The following is a 24,080-nucleotide window of genomic DNA, read 5'->3' as shown; positions in this document are numbered from 1 at the left end:
GCAGCTATTGTTCCCCCACTGGGCGGGTCTCCAATCCTGGTCTCCAGAACCCCCTCCCGCTTCTCCTACCAGCCAGGCCCCACTCCCCAATGGTGGTCTCCACAGAACTAGCTACACTTCTAGCCTGCAGCCCCCTGGGTGCCCTGTTCTCTTGAACGACTGGGCACTCTCTCTGTTTACCATTCACCCAGACCCCAAGGTTGTGGACTGTGGGGGCTGGGGGCCATCAGCCTATTTTGCCTGATTCCCCCCTGTAGCCACGCCCCGAGAGCTGGCGAAAAAGGCCTACTCAGCTGTCAGTGCTGGTGGGAGGGGGAGTTGGAGGTCAGGTGTCCCTCCTGATTTCCTCGGCTCTGATAATCATGCTCATGGAGGGCTAGGGAGAGATTTTTGAGATTTCCCAGCTTTATGGAGAGGGAGAGTAGAGGGTCAGAAACCTGTGGTCACCAATTTTGCTGCGGAGCAATCCATCCACAGAACTCTGGTGACATCAGTTCTCTGCCAGGGTGTATTTCGGTCTCCTAGTTGGGCTGTCCAATGGGAAGGATGAGTCTGGTCTGCCTACATACAGGCCCAGCCACTGTACCTCAAAGAAGGACAATTTTGAAAGGCCATGTGACTTTTGGGTGTCCTGAGATTTGTTGTGCCCCTACCTCAGGTGACTCCCCTCTGCTCAGTCTTGCATCTTCCCATCCCCTTTCCTTCCTTCCATGGGTGTTTATCCCCAAATCATTCCTTGTAAATATCCTGAATATTAAATTCTAGGTCTGTGTGTGGATGTTTTGTTTCATTAATTTATTGATCTTAGCATCATATATTTTAAATTTTTTTGTAGTTTTCAAATACAAAAAGTTTTTTGAATTCTTGGTTGTTATCATATGAATTCATAGAGTTATTATGTTATGTAGTAAACAAAGCCCCATACAAGGACTGTGTCATACTTAAGTGGTAAATCACTTGCCAAGCACATGTGAGGCAGGATCTGGGTTGGGTCTCCCTTACCACATTAAACCACCCCCTCCACACACACGTACAAACCATAACATAAAAATACTTGTCAACTCAAACATTTTCTTTCATTTAAAATTTGCATCTTGAGCCAAGAATGGTGGCTAGGCCTATGATCCCAGCTACTCAGTGGCTCAGACAGGAAGACCACAAGTTGGAGGCTAGCCAGAAAAGTATAGTGAAACTCCATCTCAAAAATTAAAGCAAGGGGCTGGAACTGTAGTTCAGTGGCAGAGCACTGCCTAGTATGTGTGAAGCACTGGGTTTGATCATTAGCACCTCATTAAAACAATAAATTTAATACAGGTATTGTGTCCATCTATGATTAAAAAATATAAAAAATATATTTTTGAAAGCAAAAGTAAAATAAGCCAATCCCAGAAAACCTCCCATAAGAGGTTATGATGAGCAAGGAGGAGGGGGAAAAAAGGGAGAGAATTAAACAACAGCAGAGGAGGCATAGAGGGAAGATGAGAGGGGAGGGGAGGGGGGATAGTAGGGGATAGGAAAGGTAGCAGAATACAACAGTCACTAATATGCCATTATGTAAAAATGTGAGTATGTAACAGACGTGATTCTGCAATCTGTATTGGGGGTAGAAATGAGAGTTAAAAACCCAATGGAGTCAAATGTATGAAAGATGATTTATCAAGAGCTCTATAATGTTTTGAACAATCAATAAAAAAATGACAAAATCATAGAATTTGGAGGGAAATGGATGGCATTAGAGCAGATTATGCTAAGTGAAGCTAGCCAAGCCCTAAAAATTAAATTCCTAATGTCTTCTTTGATATAAAGAGAGTAACTAAGAACAGACTAGGGAAGAAGAGCACAAGAAGAAGACCAACATTAAACAAGGATGAGAGGTGGGAGGGAAAGGGAGAGAGAAGGGAAAGTGCATGGAAATGGAAGGAGACCCTCAGGGTTATACAAAATTGCATACAAGAGGAAGTGAGGGGAAAGGGAAAAAATAATAAAAGGGGGAGGAATGAATTACAGTAGAGGGGGTAGAGAGAGAAGAGGAGAGGGGAGGGGAGGGGGGATAGTAGAGGATAGGAAAGGCAGCAGAATACAACAGACATGAGTATGTCAATATGTAAATCAATGAAAGTGTAACTGATGTGATTCTGCAAGCTGTATACGGGGTAAAAATGGGAGCTCATAACCCACTTGAATCAAAATGTGAAATATGATATATCAAGAATTATGTAATGTTTTAAACAACCAACAATAAAAAAATTTAAAAAAAAGAAATACTCCAGATTTTAATCAACAAAAGTGGCCTGTTTGTGATCTTTTTATGTGTGTGATGTTTGATTTATTCATCTTTTAAAAAAGCGCTTATGGAGAAACAAGCAGATTTTTGTTTCTAAGAGTTAAAAGTACTCTTCAAAAAATTAAATAAAAGAACATGGATTACATGTTTTTCTCATAAGCACTTAAGTGAGTGAATGCACCACAAGGAAGCTATCACAGGTATATTGGGATACTCAGGACTGCAGCTTAAGCCAGGTGATGCTCACTGTGGGTGGGGGTCTGCACTTGGGTACAGAATTGGGTTTCTGTTTATACCCAGGGGTGCAGGAGGTGTACAAGACTCACATCCACATTAGAATACCAACAGCATCCTCTGGATACATGGTAGACTCTGCCTCACAGCTAAATCAGAGTTGCAGAACATTAGGTGACTGGAGGACATCAGTGGCCAGTGTACCCTGTTCCCTCAGTGACCATGGATAAATTAGTACCACAGGGCAGAAGGTAAGAAAACCAAGGCAGCAACACCTGGCCTTGACTCAGGGGACCAGAGGCCATAACCTACAACCAGCACCTTTCTGTCCCAGGAGGTGGGCTGCAGGAGGCATTGACAGCACTGGCTCTGTCAACGGTCAGAGCCCTGACTGGGCTGCAGCTCCTGGATGGCAGGTGTGGGGATATGCAAGGCAAATGAGCACTGAGCTCTGGCCAAGTTGTCTGTGGAACAAACCACCCAATTGCTGTACTTATTCACTTCTGTGCACAAATCAAGAAAAGGACAGTTAAAATGCACATGCGGTGTGATCTCTTAGAATCATGATCAAAAGAGGAGAAGAGCAGCTCTCCTACAAAAAGAGGTTTTTGTAGATGTTAGAATCACCTAGTGACTGCAGGAGACTGGACACAGAAGGACTGGGCTGCAGAGAGAGCCACTGTCTCAATGGGGTCTCAAGAGGCACACACTGGCTGGTCAGTTTGCTTTCTAGTCACTGTGCTTAGAAAATTTTACTAATCCAAGGATGTGATTACAATTTTAAGAGGAACTGCTCTGGCTGCCAGGGACCATCGTGTCTTTTATTAAAAGCATTGTTCTGGGAGCTTCTGACAGACACTAGGGCATTTTAGTGCTTCCTAGAAGGCGGCCACTGCCTCCTCAGCCTTGAGCATCTGACCTACCAACTGACCAGAGTTCCAGCCAGGGTGACCCTCACTGTGAGGTTAAGAATCAAACTGCATGTCTAGCAATGGCTCCTGAGTGGACCACAGAAAGCTGCAGTTAGGAACACCCTCCAAAATCAAAATACAACATTTTCCAAAAAATATTTTTTACAGCAGTATAACTAATTTACAAAAGCTATAAAAATCATATTTACCCGGACACATCTGTTAAATAAAAACATCATGTTAGTGTTCATTTGTGCAGGGCTATGTACAAGGATTCTGGTTCTTGTTCTCTTTAGAACAATAGCCCATGCCCAATGGGGCCCAGCCTGGCAGGGCTGCAGGGAGGACAGCGGAGGCAAAACAGACCCTCCACACCGTGGCACCCTGCCCACCCTGTGTCCCCCCAAACTTACCCCAGCATCATGCAATGTTCCTGGCAGCCCCATGGAGGCCGGCGGGAAACAGGGCTCAGCCTCCCCAGTCAGGGTGAGCAATGATGACTCCTTTGAGCAGAGCATCCAGGCAGAAATAGAACCATTTCTGAATGAGAAAAGACGACATGAAAACCGAAAGTGTGACAGGTCTGTAGATAAGAAAGCAGACTCAAATGAAAATTCTGCCCAATCCACACTGAAATCCACCCAGGAGCCCCCTGTCATGCGCTGCCTGCCACAGTCTGATGGAGCCTGTTAGGAGTTTGTCTTCCATGAACTTTCAGGTGAGCAAAGATGAGCACAGCACCCAGCAGCCTCAGGCCTAAGGTTACCACAGAGCTGAGAACCTGGGCAGCACAAGGCCTGTTGTCCCCAAATCCCAGGCAGCACAGAATAGGGACACGGGCAATAGGAACTGTGGGGCTGATGGGAGGGCTGCAGCAGCTCCAGGACCCTGGACCCCCAGCACAAGGTCTCTAACTCCAGCAGCAATGATGGCATCTAAGATGCCATCCAGCTGTGTCAGTTGGAGAAAACCAGGAAGGAGGCCAGCAGAAAAGCCACAAAGAGCCCAGCTCAGCAAGAAGGGGCTGAAAGTTGCTAGAAGCCTGGGCACCTCACTGAAAAGTGCCTTCCCTGAAGCTCCCAGGAGAACACCCAGCAAGAGGAACTCAGCAGTCCCCAGGGACACAGACCTCATCCCAAGGAGCTTGGACTCTTACCACCTCTCCAAGCCACCAAAGGATGCCACAGCTGCTGCACCTCCAGGAAGCACCACCACCAGGAGGGAGCCTATGGAAGTGACCTTGGCGGGGCAGACACTTCTGCTGAGCAGATGTGCACTGAAGCAATCCAGGGTATTTCCACGACCACCCGTGGAGGGCAGCAATGGACCTGCATCTGTGAGCACACTCTTCTGCTCCTCCAATATGCCTTCCCATCTAATGGGAACAGCAGCTTTGTGGACCATTATGACAGCATAGAGCAGGAGATCCAGATGTTTTTGGCTCTGAAGGCACATTCAGGAAGCCTGCTGCTGAACTGGAAGAGATGCCTTCCCACTCATCCCTGGCCTCTCCTTCCATGGCCACTCACATCATCCCTTAAGGCTCTTTGATTATGTTCAGTAACAGGTGGAGGAGGGGAGAGTTGGGCCCCTTCCCTGGATGAAGCATGCACAGCCTCCTTGAGGAGACTCTGCAGAGTGCTCTACAATCTTATTTGCCTCAGGGCCTCAGGTATGATCATGGGCCTGAACTTGCTTAAGTGAAAGGATCCTCTTTGCTTAAGGGATATTTATACACCTACCTTCCAGAGATCCCTTCTAAGGTACTGCACCTCAGCTTTGTGTCTTGTGTGATTTTCAGCCCTACAAAATTTACTGAGGCTGATATCTGAGGCCAGGTTCCTCCAGTGCCTTTCTTAGGTGAGTCTTGTTCTATGTCCTGGGCTTCTTTAAATGTCCTGGAGAGACCCAGAGATCTGGCCCTCAGACTCAGGTTATAGTCCAGGGCATAGGATGGACTGTCCTGACTTCCAGTTCAATGCCTGACTCTTAACCTTCTGTTCTAAACCCCCACCCTGGCCTCCTCTTTGTCTCTCTTGGGCAGCTCTATCCTCTGACCTGGAGTAGTACCTCTGCTGCTATCTGTTGATGGAGGAGACCAAGAGCTTTCCTTTCCCTCTAGATGACACCAAAAGCCTCTGTCACCTGCAATAATGTGGACAGGAGTGCTGCCTCACTGTGCCAGCTGCACCCTGTCCTGCACAGCACAAAGAGGTAGCTTCTGTCCCATGCATGGAGGAACACTGGTGTATTTCCTGTAACTGAGTCTTAGTATGAAAATCTGTCTCTCAGCCTTGTGTTTAATAGAAAGTGGAGCCTATTGAATAAACTATAGCTATTCTTTAGTGTATCCAGGGCTACAGAAATTTTTGTGACACATTTTGGTGCATTTACCACCTTCACATTTTATGCAGGAATCAAGACTGATGCTTTCCTCTGCTCCAATAGCAGTAGTAGCAATGTCATCAGAAGAAGTGTTGCTCTGGCACAGCAGGCCAACTGTGTGTATATCACCATCACCATCACCATCACCATCTTCTTCCTCCTCCTCATTATCACCTCTGCTACAACTATTTTACTCCACCACACACATTTGCAGTGCATAGTGGAGGACTTCCCCATCAACTCAGTGTGTCCTTTCTTCAAACTGGGGACTTCCTTCCCATCTCTATGGGGGAAGTGTTCTCTCACCACACATAAAAACAACTATTTGTTGATCCCATTTTCCAAATTTCTCTAGAAGAAGGTCAAGACTCCAAAAATCATCTCACTCACTGAGATCTAGGGGAAACTTTTCTCAATTAATGAGACCCTTTCTGTTATTATATCATTTAATTTGAAAACAAAATTAAAAAGCCATACATGTAGATATAGTTGAGGCTCAAGGAGACTCTATTGACAGGATAACTGAGAACATTTCTTTCAAACTAAGAAAATTATGCTAAACATAGGTATTGATTTTGTTGTAGCAGGATTTGTACAGGTCATCTAGGGTAAGGGGAGGGCATGAGGCCAGGATGGGAGGCACAGCTGGGCACACACTTTATAATGATGCACACATATACATATATGCACACACTCAGATGCACACAAGGGCAGTGATGGTTTTATTATGTGCATAGGCTAGAAGAGGGTCCCTATGTCGTGAGTAGATGGTTTTATGTTACAGGGACCTGGTCCTAGTTCTAGAGCCATCCCCAGGATGTGTACAAGAAGACCTATAGCCAACTTCTTTGTCTTGTCCACTCTGTGATGAGTGTGTAATTTCTCTAGTTGCCTCACTAGACTTGATGCTGCTGTGACATCCAGATTCTGGGAGGAGGAACTTACCTATGCAGTAAGTATAAACATGGTTAACACAGCCTTAATAAGTTATGTCCTCTGACCTATTCACTTGGGCGAAGGGGTGGAGAATCACCACCTTTAGAATCCAAGATCATGATCACTGAACAGATGTCTGCCCCTGATTTTCCTTTTGGTCAGGTTGTCTTTTGTGCCTATGCCCCAGCCTAGAAAATACCAAGACAGAATGGTCCTGCCACCCATAAATCAACACCTCATCATTTTGAAAATTATTCATTTGTGGTTAAAGCTAATTTAAGAAAGAAATGTTAAGGCTTACAGAGTTTAGCAGCTAGGACTAAACTTAAGAAATACAGAAGTAAGTAAGTCCTCCAATGACTCTTCTATATACCACATTTTTGAGTTTAGAATATCTTAACTGAAAAGCTACAAGAAAAAAAGTGATGCAAATATTTATAGAACATTTAAAATCAACACTCATGAGTGAGAAATTAAAACAAATAAAATATCTAACTTCGGAGTTAACTAATATTTAGTTAACTAATATCTATAATTTGAAAATGTAGGTAACATTATTAAAGGACAAAACCTGATAGTAAAAAAAATTAGGTAACAAAAACAATCCATCAGTTTTGATCTGTTTTTGACTTTGTGAGAAAAAGATGTTTTGCTTTGATACAAGTTGAGAAAACACTAGTGAGCGAATAAAAGGCATTTTTAAAGTTATTCAAAACCAGCATGCATTCCTTGCTGTTCAACGGATGTTTTTAAATATATATGCTCCTTATTTTTTTCTTAAAAATAATTTTGTTTTTTCCCATTTTGCAGTTAATTTCAAGTTTTTTTTCGAATAAGTGATAAGAATTTCTACCAAATATATGCCTGCCAAGTACTGAGGGACATAAAAATATCATAGTTTTATTTTGTTTTGAAAAACCTCAGGTTTCAGATTTCTCTAAATTGACAAGTCAAATTAACTTCGTGGAACCCTACCCTGCATACCAGGAATAAAGATCAAAGTGCTCCCTCACTCTATACAGAACCCGCCCTCAGATCTAATGATTCACAATTAATTTTCTTATAAAAACCATGACACTTATGTTACCAGCACATTAAGTCCCTCTAATCCAACTGCCAAAGAGATAATTTAAAGCAATCATAATCGTCTATAAATATATTCAATAAAAGTTCTTTCTTTTCTCCAAGAAAAGGTTAAAACATTTTTCACATTTACTCTCCAAGAGATTGAAAACAGAATTATACACATTAAAATTAAAAAAAGAAGAAAGAAAGGAAGAAAGAGAGAGAGAAAGAAAAACTCCACCTAATAAAGATCTGCTAAAGGTAGTAATTTATGGCAGCATATGTAATTTTTAAGCTCCATCTATCAAGGAACAAAATTGTGTTAATATGAAATGACATGAATGCCTTCTTCTTAAGGACACACCACAGGGGATAATTGATCCCTGAATTTCATAGTCAAGATTTTCCACATTAATAACATTATGACAGTTTTTACTAGTATATGATTAACTAAAAAAGTGCTTCCTTTCATGATCCTGGTAATCCAAAAATTTTAAAAAATCCATTATTGTAAACATCACACTGGACAAAGTGTATTCACTTTTAGTTTGAAATCATACATTTCGAATGGGCAGATGTTTATTTTCCATTCTTGTAGTGCTACTTTTAAAAAGACTTTTGTGCCTTACTTGGAATGTTGAGATCATTTCAAAGTGATCCATGATGAGTTTGCTTTCATAAAATGTTCTATTTAATGTGCATAGAAGACTTAATTACCCAATTATATTTTACTGATTAACTTTAATATTTCCTACAAATTAAATAGCTGATTCTTCTCTAAATTCAGGTGAACCAGAATAAAATACAATCAATTAATTTGGAAGAAAAATGAATAAATTTATATTTTATATATAGATTGCTCAGGAAGAAAGCAAATAAAATGACAATTCCACATGTTGAATGTAACAGAATCTTGAACTTCCAAAAATAGCATATGAAATGCATATAAAACAATAGAAACGCGATTATTATAGACTTCAATACAATAAGTCTTTACAATGGCAGACTTGTGACAGTTTCATGAAGACACTGGAGATTAGTTTTTTTCAACTGAAAGACAATTGTGGGCTTCAGTGAAAAAGTATATATGAAGGTTATTTCCTCCATTTTTACTTGTGCAATGGAAATCTGCATTGCATACTTTATTTAGGAACAAAAGAATTGGTAACCTAAAGTGAATAGACACTATTTCTACATATTATTAGGAATAAGAAGGCACCACTGATTTGATGTCTTATAATCACTGATAGTTGATTTTGAGTTGTTTATCTCAGCATTTGTTCTTATTAAACTTTTCTGAGTGATATAACCTAAAACCATTATTGTGGCTTATGAACTACAAATAAGACAAATTCATAATAGTATTTCATCATAGAGAAATCCTTCACAGTCTATGTTGACAATACGGATTCTTTGTCCACCTGTACCTGGAATCTATTTTGCAGAACAACATTGTTTATATCCTCATAGCTCAATTCTATGGAAAATTTTTTGCCAAATTTTCAAAGTAGTACAGCAGAGAACCAAGATTTATCAAAATTCACCTGGCTTGAATGTGTTTCATATTGTGTCAATATAGTCAATTACATTGTGAGCTGTGCCTATGCAGAAACAGGGGGCAATATAGTGCCACCTACTGCATTATGAATAAATCTCCTGAAAATCTTCTGCTGTCAAACAAAATTTAGAACCAGGAGGAAGACTGTGGGGGTCAATATCAGGAAAAAAATGGGTGGCATCTGATCTTCTGATCTCCCATTATTGCTAAACAGGTAGATCCAGGAATAAAGTGTATGTTTATTAATTTTAGAACATGTGTTCAGAACAAGGTTGAGATAAAAGAGCCTAAAACAACAACAACAACAACAAGAACACTTAATTCCTATCCTTGACAAGGATCACCTAGCACAGCTAATTCCCAGTCCATATTTCCTAGTTCAGCAACAGGTATCAGAATAAGTTCTTTAGTAGGATCCCATCGGTCTTAGAAAAACTCAAAATTTCTTTAATGATTAGCTCAAAAGCCAGGCAGAGAACTGCACTTGCATTTTTCTTACTCTCACGGAGGTTGCCCAAGCCTCTGGAGCAGGGGTGGGGGGTGCATCCCTTCTGTGCTTGTCCTTTAGCCACCCCTGGAGCCTGCTAACCCTGTCAGTCTTCCAAGACAACCCTCTTTGATTGCTAGCTGAGAGCCAAAGCATGCTATTAATACAGCAGTGCAGAATTGGAACCAGAGAAGTTAAGTGACCTGCACAAGGGCCCCTGGGGTGTTCAGCAGACCTCAGAGCATGGCTGACTCCGGGTCTAGAGCTCTTTCATGTTCACAGCTCCCAGATAAATAAATAAACACTGGGGGTCCAGGGGCAGCTAGATAAGATGTCTTGATTTACATCCCTTCCCATCCTCTCTGACCTCCTGTCCACTTGACAGAATCAGATGAAATTCCGGCTCAAGTGTGTGATGCTTCTTCTCCAGGGTTTGAGGCCTGTTCCCATGGACTGGCTTTCAATGCCCCTGGCACAGCTGCTGCCCAAGTCTCCAGTTGTCCCTTCCCCAAACAAACCATTTACATTTGGGACCAGAAGTTTCAGATTCCAGATTCTTCTGGAATAACAATAAGCCAGCTTCTCCATGACCCTAAACCATCCCCTCTTGCCAAAGAGCCCTTCCTGCCTCCGTAGTCCTCTGTCCTGCTCCTCTTTCTGTCTCTTTCCTTCCTCGTTTCCTTTGACATCATGGAGAGCTACTCTGCACCAGGCCCGGGAACCCACCTTGGAGGGTGAAAACCACAGCCGCTCCCTGGGGAGCTCCCAGCCTGCCTGGAAGGGGTGGGCAAGTGTGAGGGCAGGGGAGCAGGGGGTGCAGGGCCCCTGGGAGCTCAGGGGCCACCCTCTGGTAAGCCAGAGAAAGGGGCCTGGACCTGAGTATCTAAAGGATGAGCAGGCTAAGCTACGGCAAGGGGACACGTGCATAAAAGGAAAAAAAATAAACAACAACAACAAAAATAAGCAAAAACCAAAAAAAATGAGCAAGAGAGCTGAAGTGACATTATTATAAATACCACATACAAATGGGTTCGTTTGTGCATCTCTGAGGCAGAGGGCTTGCCTGGCATTCTTGAAGCCCTGGGCTTCAAGATACAGCAGTAGTATTCATTCAATCCCTTAGCACTGAAAAGAAACAAAACGAAGAAGAAAAGAATAACCACACCAGTGGATTCTCAGCACAAGAAAGGTGTTCACCATCATCAGCCTTCAGGGAAATGCCAATCAAACTCACCATAAAAGGCCACTTTCCACCGATTAGTGTGGCTGCAACCAAGACAGCTAGTAGCAAGTGTCGGCCAGCACCTGGGAAGCTGGCACTCCCAAACGCTGTCAGTGAGGACATGAAATGGTGCAACCACTTTGGAAAACGATTGCCAGTTCCTTAAAACGGGGAACGAAGTTACCGCAGGACCTAGAAAGTGTCCTAGGAATATAGCTGACTCAACCTGTTTTCTGTTGTCATAATAAAGTATCTGAGGCTGGTACTTTATAAAGGAAAACAGTCTATTTATCTCATAGTGCTGGAGGCCAGAAGTCTAAATTTGAGCAGCCTGTTCTGGAGCCTCGGCTGTATTATAATGTGATGAAGGCAACGTGTGTGTGTGTGTGTGTGTATGTGTGTGTGTGTGTGTGTGTGTGTGTGTGTGTGTGTGTGTGTATGAAGGCAAAACACCAGGGGCAGCCTTGTTTTTCCAAACCCGCTCTCAAGTAACTAATCCAGTTCTATTAGAGCGAGAACTGAATCACAGCGCTTAGCAACAGCCTAATCCCATGAGAAAGGCATTAGTCCCTTTGAATGTTCTGATCACCTCTTAAAAGCCCCGACTCCCAACACCCCCAGAGGGGCAAATATATTTCAAAATGGATTTCCAAGGAGACAGCTCGTATTCGAATTATAGCAATAGTTAAGAGAATTGAAATTAAGTGTTCACACAGCAGTAGTATTCATACTTGCCCAAATGTGCAAACAACAGACCAATGGATAAACAGAATGTGTTCTATCCATACAATGGAATATTATTCGGCCATAAGAAGGAATGAAGTCTGGATACAACATGGATGAGGCCTGAAAACATGCAAAGTGAAAAAAACAGTCACACGGGATCCCATAGTGTATGATTTTATTTATATGAAATATTCAGAATGAAAAATATTTAGCCAGCATTGTATGAGTGCACTAGAGATTGCCAAGAGCAGCCGATGGAGATGATAGATAAGAGGTATAGGATTTCCTTTTCTGAGATCATAAAAATGAGTTCTAAATTTATTGCATCCATGAGTACACAACTCCATGTACGTATAGGAGTCGTCGATTGTATGCTATACTTCGGGTGAATTACATCACATGTCAGAAGTTTTAAAGATAACAAATCAAATAAATTTTAAGAAAAGAAAAAAAATAAGCAATAAATCCATTTAAAATGAAACATGACCTTCCTAACCGGACTATATGCAGAAGACTCTAGGACACCACAGGAGAGCGGGTTTAAGAGTGACCGCTGGAAACCAGCTGTGGCAGTTTGGATTCTGGTGACCCAGGACTATCTCTCAGCCTCTGAGGGCTTTCCACACTTGCCAGATGGGAGGTTCCTAGAAAGTGCTGCATGCTGACCCACAGGTCCCAACTGATGGACTGGAAAAGGGTCACCCTAAAAGCTCCAATGGATTGCAGAGAAAGCAAAGGCGTATATAGAAGGAAAAAGAAATGACATTATCTGGAAAAAAAATCAGTCTCAGGTTTTCTTTATGAGAATAAGAACACGTAGGAAACCGATACACCAAAAGTGGAAAATAACCTTAATTCTCCTCTGACAGAAGAGTCTTTTGAGATCAGTCACAGTTGAACATTCTTAAGGAGATTATGGAAGTAGAGGTGGTGGAGCCGAGTTCTCAGGGACAGGGATTAGCCCAGGCTCATGCTGCCAGGAGGAGGGCAAGCTGGGCTGACGTCCATGCCTTCCTGTGGTAGTCAAGGAAAAGCAATGAGATCATGGAGACAAGTAGGCAGATTGTAGGAAAAAGAGAAAGGAGGAGAGCAGGGCATGGCTTTGGGGTTCTGCAGTTTACCCCGGGAGCCTGCCACCTTCCCAGGCATGAGGAGTAACCTCAGTGCTCTGATGGCCCTACCTGCCTACCTCTGTGTGGGCGACTCCATTGGGTCCTACCTACAGGATGCATGCAGAACGTGCCCAATGCTCTGCCTCCAGGGCTCCCCTTCTAGACCAAGCCATCCGCCTCTGTTGCTGGAAAACAGGGGATAGTCCTGCCACATCCCTACACCTGCTGTGGCTCTGTCACCTGCTCTGCTCACAATGGCCAGGTGGCCTCATGACTCATGTGTCAGGTGGTGGTGATGAGGGGGGTGATGGTGATTGTGGTGGTGTTAGTGACTGGTGATGAGGGTGGTCATGGTGGTCATGGTGATGTTAATGATTAGTGATGAGGATGGTCATGGTGATTGTGGTGGTGTTAGTGACTGGGGATGAGGGTGTTCATGGTGGTCATGGTGATGTAAGTGATTGGTGGTAAGGGTGGTCATCGTGGTCATGGTGATGTTAATGATTAGTGATGAGGATGGTCATGGTGATTGTGGTGGTGTTAGTGATTGATGATAAGGGTGTTCATGGTAGTCGTGGTGGTGTTAGTGACTGGTGATGAGGGTGGTCATGGTGGTCATGGTGATGTTAATGATAAGTGATGAGGATGGTCATGGTGATTGCAGTGGTGTTAGTGATTGGGGATGAGGGTGGTCATGGTGGTCATGGTGGTGTTAGTGATTTGTGATGAGGGCTGTGGTGGTCATGGTGGTGTTAGTGATTGGTGATGAGGGTGGTGGTGGTCATGGTGGTGTTAGTGATTGGTGATGGTGCTGATGTGGATGGCTGCTAAGGTTGGCATGTTGTTTCCTCCCAAACTCATGTTGAAATTGAATTGTTATTGTAACAGTATCAATAGGCAAACCCTAGGGGGTGGTCAGGGCCAGAACGGTTCTATTCTTATGAGTGGACTAACGCCACTGAGGGAGTGTGTTCTTTAGTAAAGGATGAGGTCTCTCTTTTCCTTTCTATCTCTCTCTCTGCGTCTCTGTCTCCGTCTTGTGGGCCCGTGAACTCTGTGGAAGCACAGACATGAAGTTCACAGGCTCATCCTCGGCATCAAGAGGAGCAAGGGGCAAGCTCATGGAACATCTGGCCATTGAGTGATTAGTTGGAAGTCCACGTGGGCAAGACAGGAATGATGGACTGAGCTATGAAGCAGGTGCATCGAACCCCGATGATGTTGGGGCCCGGCAGGTAAGGTAACCTCTGGAAAGTCTGCTGTATGACGCAGGGGCAGGAGGTGATGGTACAATGGGGCATGGGTAACAGACCAAAAAAATTAATTTTTAATTAATTAATTTATTTTAATTAGGTCTATATGACAGAAGAACGCATTTTGATTCATTGTCCAAGATTGCAGCACAACTTGACATTTCTCTGGTTGTCCACGATATAGCATCACACCCTATGTGCAGTCACACATGTACCTAGGGTAATGATGCCCATCTTGTTCTACCATCTTCCTGCCCCCTGCACCCTCCCTTCCACCCTCCCCTTTGCCCAAAGTTCTTCCGTTTTTCCCATGAGTCCCTCCTCCCCATTATGGATCAGCATCCACTTATCAGAGAGAACATTCGGCCTTTGGTTTTGGGGATTGGCTTACTTCACTTAGCATGGAATTGTCCAACTCCATCTATTTACCTGCAAATTTTATTCTCTTTTAATGCTGAGTAATATTCCATTATGTATATATACCACAGTTTCTTTATCTATTCACCTATTGAGGGACACCTAGGTTGGTCCCATAGTCCAGCTATTGTGAATTGAGCTGCTATGAACATTGATGTGGCTGCGTCACTATAGTATGCTGATTTCAAGTCCTTTGGACATAGACAAGGAATGGGATAGCTGGGTCAAATGGTCGTTCCATTCCCAGTTTTCTAAGGAATCTCCACACTTCAGCTGTAACATTTGAAGAGTAATTTAGCCCTACAAAGCCAGCCTGAGAGGCTCAGCCCAGGGGCCACCAATCTGCAATCTTGTCCTAAGGGATCAGCCTTGTCAACCCTGGAGACACGTCTGTCTTTCTGAAATGAGGCTTTATGGGTCAAGAGCTTGAAGAACCCCTGCTCTTCAGTTTGAGTTGGAGAAGTAAAAGGGATCTTGGAGAGAAGTCATTTGTGAATGAGAACTTCAACTCTCAGAGGGAGGACGTGCTGCCAGTCACAGAGGCCCCCCGGAGGAACCGGGATCCTGCCACTCTGTGGCAGAGCCTGGGGATGCAGAATCTGCTACCGCAGTCCTCCATACAAACACTGAAAAGCAGGGGAAGACCAAGCATGTGGTTTTGCTTGAGTGGTGTTAAGTATTAGATGCAATAACACCAAGCAGCAAATTAAAAGTCGTGTTTTAGAAGAATCTTTGAATGCATAGAAGCATGTAAAACGCCAGTCCTGTTTTATAAACTAGCCTGTGTCCAGCTGAGCCTGATCCTCTGGAATTTAGACATGTCCTTACAAGGGACATCAATTCATCAGCTAGTGTTTAATTGGTTTGTCTTATCATAGCGAGGAGGAGGACACATTAAAGAAGACAGATTGGAAGAATAAAGAAGGGGATATGGAGCACAGCAAGGTACCTGGGGTTTCCTGGGCAGCCCTGGCACAAACTTGTTGGGCACCACAGGGCTCATGGAGACCCTGAGGGCTGTGCTCCAGGACTGCCTGGAAGGGCGTGGAAGAGGAGCCTCCCCACCTCCGTGCTGGCCTGGGTCTGGAGGGAGCTCCCGGGCCACAAGACGCCTTTGGTTTCATCAGGGACATCAGGAGATCACCTCTTGGCCCAGGTGTCACCATGTCTCTGTGGTCCCCAACATGGACTCATGTAGACCCTGCTGCAGCAGAATGCAGACCATGTGGCCCTCTGGGGCCCTCTGGGACAACTCGGGAAGTTTTCATGGAGACACAGAGGACAGCTCTATTGGGGTTCATGTGACCTCATCTGAAAACACACACTGGCATGGAAAATTGTAAAGTAACATTTATGTTTATAAATATATCCAAATACCAGCAGTTTCCTTGGGTGGTAGGATAGCAACAGATTTTCATTTCTTCTGGATAGGTTTTGCATTTTGATTTTATCTAAAATGAGTAGATGCTACTTTTATAACAAGGAAACCCAAATTGCATTATTTTGAAAATATTTGTTTAATGATCTTAGACATTTTTGGAAGGGACCCAGAGAAATGGCTTCCAAAATGTGGCTGGGAGTCCTGGAAGGTGCTCAGATCCATTCCAGGTGTCCAGGCCAAGCTCCCAGGGGGGAAATCCATAAATGTTGTGGGCTATAAAAGTAACAAAGGTGGTAAGATCTGAAAGCTCCCAATCCTAGCTGGTCCTCAGAGGCCCTCTTAATAGCTATGTGGTGATTGCCACTTGTGAACAGAGAAAGTGGTTCTCAGAGGCCTGGGGGACCAGGTGGGTGGACAGGTGCTTTATTTGGGGGGGTAACCACCTAGTCAGGGATAGGATGTTTCTTTTGTCCATTATTCTCCCAGTGATTTTCTGAGACAGGTGTTGGTCTCCAAACTCTGGCTTCTAGAGTAAGATTACTACCTGACTCCCGAGCCTGTGAGTTCCGCATGCAGGTGTGTTTTTCTGAAAGGATAAGCCCTCGCCCCAGTTCTACCACCGCCTCCAAGATTTGAGACCTGTTGTTGCACGTGGTTTGAGAAGGACGCGCTTCAGATGAAGGCTGGGACACACAGCCTCCCAGGCAGCGGCACTGGAGGAGCTAACGTGAGCCAACGAGAAACATGTGCATTAAATTGGGCACAAACGAAATAATATAAATATTTTGGTAGCTTTTGCTTGGGGTTTTCTCAAGCCCAAACCATTTGAGGGGGGAAAAGAGAAAATGTTGGTATTTTTGATGAACTCCAAAGAGGGCAAGCCTGGGGACAGAGACAGGGGATCGCTGCCCTGTGGGCTCGATGTGGCGAGCTCTGACTTGGGAGCGCTAGCCCAGGGGGTCTGGTGTTGCTGGATTGATGGCCTTCAGGGGTGTACAGTGGCCAGGGTGAAAGGAACACTCCACATGTGCCCCGACCATGGTTTATTCCAGGTTGTAGAATTTTGCCCACTGACACCTTCAGAGGCCAACGGACACTAGGAGCTGGCGGACCACAGCCCCCCCACCACAGTGGGCAGGTAAGGCACATCTTCAAGGAAGCAGGCATGCAGAGGGCCTGGCCGTGGGAGTGAGACCCCTAAAGGCCCTTCTGCAGAGTCAGTAGGAAAGGGAGACATTTTCGGAGCTCACCATGGAGGGATCTGGCAACAGCAATTGCTAATATTCTAGTAACACATTGAATATAGACTAAGGCCCTTATTACCCTCAGTACCCTTAGTACTTTTAGTACCCTTAGTACCCACAGTACCCTTAGTGACCTTAGTGCCCTTAGCACCCTTAGTACCAGCATGTCTCCTGGGCGGAGATGAGCAGCAGGGCCACCCAGACACCCTTCAAGGCAGAACAGGCCAGGCAGCTGTGACTGATGTGGCCTCCTGCTCTCATCTTCTTCAGGGTCCACCTCAGCAGCAGAGAGCCTGGTCACTGGAGGTCACAGCCTTCCCAGTGCAGCCCACGGTGGCAGAGCAAGGCAGGGGTCAACAGCTAGACATAGGATGCTCTGATGGACAATCTGCACCGAGAGCCCCCGCCCTGGTGACCCCAGCTTCCTCAGGCCGGGGCACAGCGGCTCTGCTCTCTCTACCTCGTCTGCTACCCCTCCTTCCTGTCCCAGGTGTTGATTCCTAGAGAACATCTTGCATCCAAGATCTTGTTCTCCAGAGACACAGAGCCGGTAGGATGCATGTGGGGAACTCTGTTGGAGGTGACACCACCCACGATCCTGGAGTGCAGAGGTCTCCTAACAGGCCATCTGTGATCTGAAGAATCAGAAAAGTCAGTAGCATGGTCAGTCCCAGCTGGGAACCAGCAAAGGCAATGGATGGGACAGTCCCCAGCTGGACACCCGCATCCTGAGAGCCACCTGGAGCTGCTGATCTGGGACTCAGCGTCCAGAGGCCAAAGAACCTGGTATCCTGGTGACCAGGGTCAGGAGGAGATGGGCTTCCCACTCAGGAGACAGAGCCAGAGGGTGTTAATGCTTGTTCTTTGCTCCATTTCCATCCAGGGCCACATTCGTTGAGGACAGATCCTCCCGCCCACCCTGCTCCACAGATGTCTCCAGGACCAACCCTCAGGCAAGCTGACTCCAGAATTAACCACCGCACACCCCACCACTCTGCCTTAGCCTTTGTTCCTGGAGAACTGAGTCTAGACCATTCTACATGCTCACTGCCTTCACTGTGGTCTTATGAACTGAGAGGATCCCACTTCACAGAAGAGGACACTGAGGTTCAGAGGGGCAAAACTCGCGGAGGAAGAGGACAAACACTTTGGAAGTCCGATGTGGTGGCCCTGGGTCCGTTTCTGCCGCTTCTGTGGTCTGGGATAGGCTTCCCCCACCTCAGGGACTTTTGCTTCTGGATTTTCCATGACCCTGCATGCAGTGGTGCATTCTTGTCTGATTAGGTGTGCTGGTAAACAAGGTGCGGGCAGCAAATTGTGTAAGAAAAGAACCTTCGACACTTATCAACAATGGGGGTGGGAATTCTATAATTTATTGGGCACTTACTAAGTGCTGTGAACTCTGTGTATGTAACTTCTGTGGATGATGATGATAGCATCTGAGGTTCAGGGATGCTGATGAGGAGGCAGGCACTGTGCTGCCTATTTGGTGTTTTAGCCCATCCAGACCTGACAATAACTGATAAGCCTGGTGCTGCTAACATTCCTGCCGAGGAAGGTGGCAAAGAATTTGGTCTCCAGCATCTAAGAGTCAAGCTAGGGCTACGTACCCCAGAGCTGGTCTGCTAGCCCTCTGGGCTGCACAGCTCTGCTACCAAGCCTACAGTGACCACTGCTATCCCCACTGGACAAGGTGAGCTCTTGAGGCTCAGAGTATTGGATGCAGTAGCCCCTCGTCATCGCAGTTTTATTTCCCAGTTTTAGTTGCCTGAAGCCTGAAAATATTAAATGAATAATTTCTGAAATAATGAACAATTCCAGTTTAAAATTGTGCCCTTTTCTGAGTAGTGAGCTAAAATCTTGGGTGGTTGCTCCTTGCCCACTTGGAAGCAACTCTTGTGCAGTGTGTCCACACTGTATGCACTACCTGCCTGTTAGTCACTTAGCGGTTGTCTCGGTTATTGTCATGTTATAGCAGAACTTGTGTTTAAGTAACTCCTATTTGACTTAATAATAGCCCAAAGCCGAAGAGTAATGATGCAAAGCGGCACCGGGGCATGGCATATGGAAAGAACTATGAGCTCTGGTGCCATGTAGCAGTGCTTTAGGACATCCAGAAGACCTAGGTCAGAGGAGCCATCACAGAACCCCCCAAAAAAGTTATTTCTCCATCTCTGTGTGATTATTTTGTGCAGCCCAGTTCACCTGGGGTGACCCTGAGTGTTTAGTCGTGGGATGTGACACCTCTTCATGTGGAAGGAAATTGGGAAATGTGTCTTGCCAGGATGGCTGGCCTCTCTCTGGGTTGTTAAAACATGTTCCAGGTCACCAGACAAGAACACACATCCACAAATGAGAGCTCAGATTAATTGCACTTTGTTTTATAATTGTTCATTGAGTGCAGGACTCTAAGATTTGGTCACCTTAGGCACATGCGCTGGGCTCCCCACGTGTGACATCTTGCAACTGCTCAGCAAGCATCACAGGCCCTTGAATGATGGCTCTGTGAAACAATATCATCCCCCTGTTTTAACAGACCTGTACTAGTCCATTTTCTGGGAGTATAATGAAATACCTGAGGCTAAGTAACTTTATAAAAAAAAAAAAGTTTCATTTAACTCCCAGTTCCAGTGGTTCAAGGCTGTGGTGCTGGCATCAATTTGGCTTTGGTGAGGACCTCACAGGGGATGGCCTCCAGACAGAGAGATCACAAGGTGGGACAGGGAATATAAGCATATGCGTATCGTGGTCTGAATTCAATCATGGGTCTTCATGATTGAACTCCAGGATTTGAACATGCGGCTCCATCTTGATGATCTTCCCTAATCTTAACCATCTCAGAGGCCCCACCTCTGAACACTGCAGTAGAATCACATTTCCACCCACTGCACGTTTACCCACTGAGGACTCAACTCCGTGAGTGTTGGGGGGGTACACTGTATTCACACCACTGCAGGTCTCTCTGCCATCCCTAGGGCCATGGTCTCCCTTCCCCACATCCTCTCTGGCCCAGGTGGAGGTGGGGCCAGCTCCTCAGGTGTCCAGACTCCTCCCCTCCCTCCCATCCCTGTCATTACCAAGGAAGCTCCATTAATGCTCTTCTAATCTGGTCTCTTGGCTCCCTCTCTGCTCCCACCCTCCGAGGGGCATGGGCTCTCTCTCACCTATTGAGGAGGTCCATGGAACAGGGTAGAGAAGAGTGGGGCTGCAGTCACAAATCAAGACCTCCAGAGACCAAGCAGGAAGCAGGTCTGATTTTATTGTGCAGTTACCATGTATATATACTCAGGCAGCAGCTAAGCTGATTACAGGCAGCCACCAATGCAATGTCTGCTAACTGTCCTTGCAGCCACCAATCGAGGAGTGGGCTGTGGAGCAAGCACAGGGACTGCAACACATGACCTCATGCCCAGGTCTGTGCCTACGGGATAAGCGGCCTGCTGCTCACAGCCCTAGCACAGGGGAGTGGCCTGCCACCCAGAGTCCTTACTGTATGCCATGTATAAAGTATTCTATGCACTTATCCCCACACGGAAGGTCTCCTGCCCACGGGACAGCTTCTTCACTAGTCCTCCTGCCTGAAGTCTGCCCGGCTCTCCACCCTTTTACCCAAGTCATCTCAAAACCCAAATCGCAGCCTGTCACTTCCAGCTCCGATGTTGCCGTGTCTCACTGATGTGTCCCTTGGCGTCACCACGTTTCATGTGCCAGACATTCTTCCTTCATCCTCCTCTCTGTGCCCAGGGCCCCTGAAGGAACGTCACAGTGCCTTTGCACGTGGGCTGTCCTCTAAGCTTCACCCAGCTCTCACCTCTGCTGGGACATGTCATTGCATCTCCCAGGAACCCTGCCTGCAGCCCTTCCTCAGTCCTCAGCCCCCAATCTTTCCCTTCACAGTCATTCTCGTCCCACGGTGTGGGGGTCCCTCCCAGGGCTGCCGGGGAATGAGGCTGTGCCCCTTCAGCAACAGTGAGTTCTGCATCCTGCACAGAGCCATGGGACGCCTGGGGAGGGAAGGCGGAACACACAGTCTACACTCCATGGGGAGGGGACACTCCTGAGCCCTTTGTCCCCACCCCTGTGCCAGCCCTGACCGTGAGATCTTATCTGGAAGTCTGCCTGGGTCTCTGTGTCAATCTTGCAGCCTGACATGAGCCTTGGGGACCTGCTGGTAAATCAGTCACAGTGGCCAAAAGCGCTCTTTAGAGGGTGAGTCACTGGGTCACTGCACGCACAGGCGGGTGACCCACAGAGAGTTTGTCTACAGACACCTTTGTGGGCAGCCGTTCGATTTCCTGAGCACGAGGAGGCCTTGATTTCAGATTCCAAGCTTTATTGCGACTCCAGAGCCGCTGCCCTGACCCCACTGGTGACCTCACCCGCTTACAGTGATTCATGGGCTCCAGGAAACTGTGGCTCCCCCAGGTCTGCCAGCCTCAGGCGCAGGAATGCGGGCTGCATGGGCTTGGCTCCAGGGAAGGGCACTGGGGCCTTTGCAGGCCCCAAGTGGCCTGTGCACACCTGTAGCTGCCTGGGTGAGAGGATTGGTGAGGGGCCAACCCGGAAGGACCATTCTGAATGAAGATTTTTGGACACGGGTTGCTGCTCCCCCTGCAGCCCCCTCTCAAGAAGCCCTGAGCCTCGGCTTGAGGCTGTTCGACGGGGTGTTTCTAGGGAACCGATACTTGCCCAGTGCCCCCACACTTACAGAAGAGGGGCAGCATGGTGCGCTTTAAAGGTGGCAGATGGGCCGCCAGCCCTAGGGCAGAGGGCCTCCGAGAGCCCTCTGCACTCAAGGGACACTTGCTGGGCAGCGGCTGAGAGTGGCTTTTGAGGACTGCCAGAGTGCTTAAAATGCTGTGAACTCTTGGAGATGCCATTTGGACGGCGATTTTTAAAAACTACAAAACCAGAAAATAACAAGTGTTGGCAAAGGCGGAGGAATAGGATCCCCCAGCTCTGCTGGTGGGGTCCAAAGGGTGCAGCCAAATGGTACAGGTATTGCCTCAGCATGGTTCAGGATTGATGTCACTCCTGGGCATGTTCACAAAAGAGTTGATACGAGAGCCTCCGAGACACATCAGAATACGCAGCTCGTCCCAGAGTTCCTCACAGAAGCTGGGAAGCAACCCAGGTGGCCATCAGTGGACAGATGGCCAAACCAAAGTGCCAGGCACATGCAAGGGAATATTATTCAGCCTTTAAAAGGGAGGGAATTCTTATGCTGCAAGGTGAGTGGACGTGGAGGAAGGGGAACCAAGCCCCGCACGCAAGGGCAGATGGCATCTGACTTCACTTAGGTGAGGCACCTAGAATAACCACGTTTAAAGAGGTGACTCTGTAGAATGTCTGTTGCGGGTCTCCTTCCTCAACTCCTATCACCCACTCCCTCAGCCCTCAACAGGAGCCTGGCAAATCCTGTCACCCTGAACCTTGAGCTTCTTGGAGGACTTGGAGCAACCAAGCATGGGGCCGTGAGCACTTCAAAGGTACAGCAGTGTGTGTCAAGAAGTAGGAGTGGCAGCCACCGCCATCTGTCCGGGGGAGAGGCTCGGTTGTTGAGGTTTCTCCGAAGACAGTTGCCACAGGAGGTCCATGTCCCGGCTGTCCTGAGAGAGTGTAGGTGCCATTGTGACTTGATTTGGGAACTTAGACAGTGACAGTCTGATTTGCACTTTGCAAAATTCTAACAGATCCTCAAACGCCTGCCCAGATTTACCCCTTCCCTTTCCCTACAGAGCTCCAGAGAGAATGTGGGTCTCCAAGGCTCCCCTTAGAACCCAGGCATTATCCGGTTCCAAGATCTGAGTCTTAGGAGAACAGAATTGCTCTCTGGTAGTTCAGATGGAGACTTCCCTGCTGAATTTCATAACAGGCACGTCGTGACTGTGTGTCCCTCCCACCACAGACCAGTCAAGTCACTGGATCAAGGTACTCAGAACTGAGAAGTCCTCTCCAAGGTCACCACCTCCCAAGACAGGGGGACTGAGGACCAGGCAGAGAAGGAGAGGCCCACGTGACAGGAGAGAACCACTTGGCGGCTGGGAAGGTGGCTTTCTGAGCCCCCAAGCTGTGCTAGGGCGCCTGGCACTCAAGGGCAGCCTGCAGGGTCCGACTTCCTATTAACCCAGTCTTGAGGGGGATCTGGGTGCACAGCCATGGGTGCTTCCTGGTGGGATTCCATGCTTATTGGTTCTTATTCTGCTTCAGAAACTGTGGTGGGCTTTCCCAACCATTACCTTGTCCAGTACCTGCTAAGAGCCATAGCCAAGTAGTATGATGCATGGCATTTTTGGTTGAAAGGTGACGCCAGCAAGCCATTGAGATGATATGATTATGTTAAGATCTGCATTCATATGGCTATTAGACACCTGCTGTCCACCTGGACCTGCTTTGGGACTACTGGAGAGTTCCCATTGGTTGGGGAAGTGTGGTAGGAGGGAATTCCGGAGGAGGGATTTCCTGTTGGAGGGTCTGGGAGAACACCACGTGTGTCGGTTGGCATTCCCCCAACTCCCCAGCATATGGGGCATTGGTGGGGAGTTTCAAAAATAAAGTTTGTTCCTTCTTAAGTGGCTCATGATTTTGTGCCCAGCCAGACTGCGGCAAGTATATCAAACCAAGAGGTCCATGTCATTGTGCCCTTTCTTTTCTTTTTTTTTTAAAAAAAAAAAAAAGAGAGAGAGAGAGAGAATTTTAATATTTATTTTTTAGTTTTCAGTGGACACAACATCTTTGTTTGTATGTGGTGCTGAAGATCGAACCCGGGCCACACGTGTGCCAGGCGAGCGCGCTACCACTTGAGCCACATCCCCAGCCCCTCATTGTGCCCTTTCTATGGATGAGAAAACTGAGGCTCAGAGAG

The 24,080-nt window shown here is 46.5% G+C and overlaps 1 long non-coding RNA gene and 1 pseudogene across 1 annotated transcript; one reads left to right on the top strand and one right to left on the bottom strand.

Moving 5' to 3' along the window:
* Positions 1-9,134: 9,134 nt before the first annotated feature.
* Positions 9,135-12,155, bottom strand: LOC144368208 (carnosine N-methyltransferase-like; annotated as a pseudogene).
* Positions 12,156-12,841: 686 nt separating this feature from the next.
* LOC144375170 (uncharacterized) lies at positions 12,842-19,157 on the top strand. The gene is made up of 3 exons (XR_013434651.1): positions 12,842-16,698; positions 17,024-18,001; positions 18,099-19,157. It is a non-coding gene; the product is annotated as an uncharacterized LOC144375170 (long non-coding RNA).
* Positions 19,158-24,080: the final 4,923 nt, after the last annotated feature.

The sequence above is a fragment of the Ictidomys tridecemlineatus genome, chromosome 2 (assembly GCF_052094955.1).
Source record: "Ictidomys tridecemlineatus isolate mIctTri1 chromosome 2, mIctTri1.hap1, whole genome shotgun sequence".
NCBI lineage: Eukaryota > Metazoa > Chordata > Mammalia > Rodentia > Sciuridae > Ictidomys > Ictidomys tridecemlineatus.
This window is presented reverse-complemented; position numbering and strand designations above follow the sequence as displayed.